This window comes from Octopus bimaculoides, chromosome 9 (assembly GCF_001194135.2).
Source record: "Octopus bimaculoides isolate UCB-OBI-ISO-001 chromosome 9, ASM119413v2, whole genome shotgun sequence".
In the NCBI taxonomy this organism is placed as follows: Eukaryota; Metazoa; Mollusca; class Cephalopoda; order Octopoda; family Octopodidae; genus Octopus; species Octopus bimaculoides.
The window spans coordinates 2,715,225-2,722,670 of record NC_068989.1 but is presented as its reverse complement, the minus strand read 5'-3'; the positions used below and the strand labels follow the sequence as shown (position 1 = coordinate 2,722,670).

Genomic DNA, 7,446 nt, shown 5'->3' with positions numbered 1-7,446 from the left:
CCCCCCCCCCCTACTAAAAATAACACTGACATGGATGAATAAATGTAAATGGTGAGAAGAGAATGAATGAAGATGAGAATGATGATGACGAAGATTAGATTTGTGGATAAGAATAGAATGAAAGCAAGAAAAAGATAAGGATAATAAAGATTATTTTGAAGGAAAGTAAAAATAGCAGAAATAGTGACGATAATCGAATACAGAAAATGATAAAAGGAATAATAATGATTTCAAATTTTGACACAGGGCCAGCAGTTTCAGGGGTGGTGGTAAGTCAAGTGCATCGACTCTGAAAGGTTGAAAGGCAAAGTCGACCTCGGCAGAATTTGAACTCAGAACGAAATACCGCTAAACATCTTGCCCAGCGCACTAACGATTCTACCAGCTCTCCGCCTTAAATAATAATAATAGTAATGATCAATAATCCTTTCTACTAAAGACACAAGGTTTGAAGTTTTGGGGAGGGGATTCAGTCGACTACAATGACCTCAGTTTTATAATTACTATTTTTTTTTTAAATCTCACAATGAGAGATATTCAGTAAGTGCTATGGAGTAAAGACTGCCAACATAACATGGCAGTCGTGGTTTAGGACGAATGTTGCTGTAATTTAACCCCAGGAGACATCGTCTCCATCTGTCTATACGACACGATCTGTGTCCTTAATAACCCGGAAATCGCGATACACAGATATTGTTTTGAGCTGAGTGGGATGCTAGATTCCCTTGTTCAAAAATATAAGGATACAGATCGTGTATAGCCAACTGAAGACGATGTCTGCTGGGGCTAAATTACAGCAACATTCGTCCTAAAAAAAGGATCGCCATGTTATGTTGGCAAACAATCTTTACTTCAATTTTATAGATGAGCTCCCACACGCGCGCGCTTGTACATATGGAATGGTAACGGTTGGCAGCGTAAAAGGAAGAGATCTTGTGGTATAATCCTCCTTATACAATAAATTTGATAACACAAATTGTAAAAAAAATTTTGAAAGCTTTCGAAAATAATTTCTGTCCCTGTTGCAAATACAAGATTTCAAATAAACACACCATTAAACTTTTGTATTCAATCACACCGAACTTGGTTGATAACATTGGAGCTATTCACCACAATGAACCGAAAAACTTTCTAGAATAAGAATAATGTAAGAGTAATGCGCCAACAGGCATGTATTGATTGTCAATAGAGAAGAGGATATGCTGGAACATCGCAATACTCCTGGTATTGAATTTAAACGTGAATTCTCCAATTGTTAATTCTTCAATTGTTGATTCTAACAAAGATTTTGTAGTAGTCAAGATATCGATGACTCTGTAAACTGAAAAGTCATTGATAATATGCAACATCCGAATGTATGTGTGTGTGTGTCTTAGTCCGCCGCTTGACCACTGGTGTTGTTTTTTTCTTACGCCCCCGTAACTTTGTAGTTCAGCAAAAGCAACAGATACAATAAATCCTGGGTCTGCGGTCGATAGACAAACAAATAGAAGGTAAAAGATAAGGCGGCGGTGAGCTGGCAGAAACGTTAGCACGTCGGAAGAAATGCTTACCGGTATTTCGTCTGCCGTTACGTTCTGAGTTCAAATTCCGCCGAGGTCGACTTTGCTTTTCATCCTTTCGGGGTCGATATATTAAGTATCAGTTACGCACTGGGGTCGCTGTAATCGACTTAATCCCCTTGTTTGTCACCTCTATGTTTATCCCCCTGTAGGCAATAAAGAAATAAGATAAAAAATATCGATTACGATCTATTTTACTCTGTCGCTGGTTATTTGATACATCTGTTCTGCAAAGATGGTGAGTATATTGAAAGAAGGAATTAATGGTGGTGATATATCAAAATCGGTGATAAGACTTGGCTTCGAACATGTCTATGAAGGAGAAACCGTTTTTATTGAATGTAGGACGAGATTAGTTAAACGATTCGATGAAGTCTGACACATTTTATATAACCTGCTTACGTTGGCAAATCCAAAGATTATAAGATTACTTGATTTCTTTATGATCGTTAATGCCACACAGATTAAAACACTAAAGTCTTTTTAAATGGTTTCCGAACTTATTGTTTAACAGATTGGCAAAAACCTCATAAAGACTGCCTAGTTGTCTACGCAAAACTGCAGGAAAAGAAGCTATTAAACGAGGACAAAACGAAATATCTGAATACTTATTTGAGCAACCAATTGAGGTTTTATAAAGAACTTTTCGTTGTAAATTTATTGAACTACAATTTATATCCAGGCACTTTTGTTAACGAGAACATTTGATTTGTATACACGAGCAATCTTCAAGAAATGTTAATCCTGTAAAGTTTGCATTACCAGACTGATCATCACGAAAAATGAGAAGTGGACAATAAAAACTTCCCACCATGAAATTTGATTGAAATCTCTTCCGACAGCACTGGTGCAATGGTTGCTAAAGAAAAAGGATTTATAACGAGAATGGAAGAAAGTCTACAACGTATGTCGTGGAACCGTGTAAGTGAACTGGTTGCAGTCGATGCGACGAACATTTTGACACCAAATAATAAATGCTAAGGTGAAGTTAATAGCCTTTGTTTGAATGGCTAATATGTGTCTTTTATGCTGAAATTGTTCCAGTTTCATCACTTTGTCTCTGGTCAAATCACATACAAGGCAACTACGGCCCCGGAAATATTTTAAATGTTTATTTCATTATTATTCAGAGACAGCTATTGAAAGCAAAGCACTTTGATGGCAGCGTGGAGAAGGTTGTTTCCGTTGCACTCTCAGCGATTTCTTTTGAATGATGAAATTTTTAAGCAAGTTTGTTGCTGCACATTGAAAGATGGAAGCTACCCAAGATTATTGACTGGAAGTCATTAATAAATATTTTACCGTTCATCATTTTACCACTCCCACCCATTGAATCCATATCTTGAAAAAAAAGCAATAACAAAAAAGAAAAAACAGAAAAAAAAAAACATTCTCGGCGATTACAAACTTCTGACTTGTAGATTATCTCCAGTTGTGATTCCAACGGTAGCCACCATGTATGAGAGACTAGATATCGGTTTATGATCCGATTCGATGTACTGATTCTTGTTTTCACTGCCCAACTTTCCGTTTACACCGTCTCTAGAGGGAAAATTGTCGAATCACCATCCGTGGTTTATCAGAGGATGAGCAGATTAGTTACGGTTCAGTTCAGTCCATTATCTCTGAAGATTTGGGTATGAGACGTGTGTCTGCCAAGTTTGTGCCAAATCTGCTTTCAGCTGACCAAGGAGACGCTCGGGTTTCTGTTGAACAAGATCTCATTGATTGCGTCGAGAAGGATGAAAGCCTTTTGAAAATTTTGCGTAGGCTTCTGAGCAGGCATCACCAAGCTTTTGGCAAAATTTGATGTAGATTCTCTGCTCAACTTTCTCTTTCATGGTCAATGCAACGATCACACGCTACACACCTTCCTTCCAAGCACTTCTGCAAACAGCTGAAGTAAGCTAGAACGTTAAAACTTAGTGCACATACATAACATGAAGGTTAATCTGTGCCTAGCGGCTTTACTCTCTGTGCTTTAGCTTCGTTACTATGGCAACATTCCGTACACTTATTGATCAGACCACATATGTGTGTAGTGTCTTACAGTATTATTTTTTTCCGTATGTTATTCATATTCACAAGTCGTGAGGTCTGGGTAACATATTTATCTGTATGCCCTATAACTATTCCGAAGGCTCCTATTATTATAGTTTAAGGATTGCTTCAGTTTGCAGTACCTTCATTCTGTTTGTCCTTAAAAAACCTCACGTTTTATATTTTGCAGCTATTTTTGTTTTAGCTTTCCATGTGGTTATTTACGAATACTTTTCAAGTTACAAAACACTCACATGTCCCTATATTCGTCATAAATGTAGCCATTGCGATTGTTTCTCTTTTCTGTCTAGCGTTGCCAATTCATACAGCGTCCATTTAAAACTAAGATAGCTAACACTTATTACTAAGACGACTAGACTATTGAGATCTATTTCTTTTTTTCTCTTTTTGCATTTAGCTGTTTTAGGTATTAAACTAATGCGTTTATAATATTATATTTCTTCTTAAGATTTATTTTCTTCTGACTGTTCTACTTTGTCTAGTTTATTGGATCCTAAGTATTTTTAAGTATGTCTCTAGTATAATTCTCCTGTTTCTCTTTCTCTATTTATCAAAAGATATTTGAGTTCTTAATTAATCTTCTCTCTCTTGAAGGTTTCCTTAGTGCACTTTGTTAATCCCAATTTCATATCAATTCCTTTGATAAACCCGTTTAATGTCTGCTGCAACGTTTCTAATTCTTCATCATCATCAGCACATAACTTGAAGTCACCCTTTACCGTCTGCATTCGAGTATATGTTTATCGAAGTTGTTAGCGCCAAATGGAGTGCGTGTGTGTATGAATGTTTTTTTTCAGTAGAGAAAATCCAAGAATCGAAACGTTGTTCCTTAATGTTACATGGCACCAGATACTATAATTTTCTCAAACTATATTTTATTGTTAAATTGTTCAAATTTGAAATCCGAAACAATCCGTTCTGGATCCAAATTTAAGGTTTCGTATTTGCCGTTGAAAAACAATTTTTGCCGAACGAATACAGAGCGTTCCATATTTTATGTGCAAATCTAATAACTATTGTAATTTTTATTGCGAACGAGATGGGATTCTGCCATTTCAAGAAAGCAATATTAAGCTGAACTTTGATAAATTGAAGTGGTTTCAATCTATGAAAACAAAACAAAAACTACTGAAAATTTTTATTGATATTATTTTCTTATCTCCATTGAATTATGTGTGCATCCTACGAACCGTTTGAATTAATTGACTGAAAATGATAGAAAACAAAGAAAGCACGAATAAAAGATGATTTACCACCTCAAATCTTGCTACAGCAAAATTCAATAATTTCTTGAAACGAGAGAAACAAACAATTCACAAAAGTCATTATTAAAATGTCAGTTTCTTACGTTCGAGGGATTCTATAGATATTTGGTGTCTCTCCATTCTAGAATAAATTTTGGGATTCATAGAAATTCAACAACGAAAAGCAGAAAAGAATCCAGTGAAAGCTTTAGAATTTTGAATATTAATTCTTCTTGATTATTTAAGTTAATCCTTTCATGGATCTCTGTAGTCGTTTGATATTCTAGGACATCGCTCGGGGTTTTTTTTTGGAAGCAGGTTCTGTTTTTGTGATTTTAGGATTCTGAATGTCAATTTGATTACTCAAGCTAATCCTTTCGAGGACCTCCGTTTTCCTTTGATCTCTTCGGATATTATTTTGGGATTTTTTGAAAGCGAGTATGTAGTTCCATCTTCATGATGTGGAGTGAGCGGTGAGATATTTTCTTGGGTAAAAACACTGGCTAAATACCGGTAACATTGGGATCAGAGGCAAATAATCACAGGTAAATATTGAAATCAGAGGGAAAAGGCGTGATGCAGTGGGACTGAACCCGGAAGCATATGGTTGGGAAGCAAGCTTCTTACCACACAGTCACACTTACGCCTGCGATCACGTTTTGGACACATCTGACAACAGGTATGCTCAGTTGGTGCTAAATCGGTGTTCAACAACAACAACAACAGTTGCCATGGTTCCTAGGCATGAATTTTCCCCGTTGCCTCGTCTTGTTGTTCCAAGCGTTGTACTAGTAACGGGAATTTTGGTTCAATTTTAAAGCTCTGCATCTTGTACTTACTATATAACAAAGCTAATTTACAGTTACTCGCTGCGTAGGAGAGATGTAATTGTTTAAAAGACCACAAGCTTTGACAGACAATCAATTAATTTAAGATAGTGAGAGGGAAAACCACAAGACTTGAGCTCAGTCATTATCTTGTGATGCTAAGGACATTGACCGAATATATATTACACACACAGAACGTAAGAACACTTCTGTGTAATGTCTTTACAGCGATTAAACTTTGTGCATCTATAAAAGTGTTTTTACCCCTTACCCCTCTCTCTTCCTATATAAATATAGACACAATTACATGCACACACTCACATGTATACAAATGTCTGTTCCAATCCAAAATCCACATTGTGATTCAGGATATACGTTGCTTACTACTAATATGATGCAGTGAAAGATCACCCTCGCAGGAATGCACAACAAACTTATTCCCCTGTGATTATCACATTCGCTCTTCTTTCCCTTTGTATCTTTGGACTGTTGGTAGCAGATCCAATTTCCCAAAGCAAACAATAATTTGCGCAGATTTCTTACATGCTGTTTACCACTGTGCTTGTACATTTCTATGGGAATACCGTCTTGTTTAAGAGCTTTACAGTTGGAAAGTTTTTAATAGCAATGCTTATTCTCTTCCAAGGAAGAATCTTCTGCAAGTTCCTCAATTATAGGCCTCTGAAGGATCTCATTGATTACCTCAGGATCGTTAGTGGATTCTTGATTGAATACGGATTTAAAATGCTCAGCGCATCTTTTCAGAATTTGATCTTTGCCACTTAAATGTTTTGACCCATCATTAAAAAGGATAAGCTCCACATTTCCCTTTTTTGAACCAAATACGCCTTTGAAATTGCCATACAATGCTCTGAAGTTGTGGGAGTTCGCAACCAGTTCCAATTCTTGTTTTTCTTTTTTATTTTGTCCACCAACAATTTTTCATCTCACGAATTTTTTTCTGAGCAGTTTTCTTCGAAGAGATCTGAGTGATCGCGAGTTTTTGTTTGAGATACATGCCTTGCGCTTTTCCTGCATGGTTTGCAGGAGAGATTTGATCTGAGAATCATTCTCTTCGAACCAATCTTGATGCTTGCATTTGACGAATCCTAGAACTTCAACAGATGATTTATATTCTCAGGTTTTGAATTTAGATGTGTTTCAAAATTTTTTATCATTTCAGGATTTTTTAACGAAGATATTTATTCCATGAGGAATATTGGATATCAATGTCTTCTTTGTACCTTGTTTAACAAAAACCTTACTGAGAACCATTCTGTTATCCGAGTAACACTCGGTAGTTTTGTGAGCTCTGGTTAATCTTACACCAATGCAATCTTTTCTCTTAGTCATGACATAGCCAAGCATCTACCAGTTACCAAATCGGGGATGTTTCCATGTCTTTATATTCATCTGTCTGATGAAACTCTGTCTTTATAATTGTTAAACCAAACTGTCAACAGCAGTCGTAAATTACTTGCATACATCTTTTCTATTCCTTGTTTTCCGATTACTTTTCACTACACTGCGTATTTGTTTACTCTGGCATTAAAACCGCCCATTAATATGACTTTGTCATGGAACGCAATTTTATTGATAACTGTTTGTAATTTAGCGTAGAAAATGTCAAGTTCTTGTTCAGATGCTGACAAAGTAGGTGCATAAGCACGGATAATGTGCATAAATGAGAAATTGCCTACATACGAAAGGTCATGAGACGCACATCAACAGCTTGTGGGATGGATGGCAACT

General features: G+C 36.4%; 1 long non-coding RNA gene across 1 annotated transcript in view; it reads right to left on the bottom strand.

Moving 5' to 3' along the window:
• The window catches only part of LOC128248685 (uncharacterized), a 24,225-nt gene extending 18,670 nt beyond the window's left edge, over positions 1-5,555 (bottom strand). Inside the window, exon 1 of the long non-coding RNA XR_008264842.1 lies at positions 4,972-5,555. This is a non-coding gene — a long non-coding RNA (uncharacterized LOC128248685). The remainder of the gene's footprint in view (positions 1-4,971) is intronic.
• Between the last annotated feature and the right edge of the window lie 1,891 nt (positions 5,556-7,446).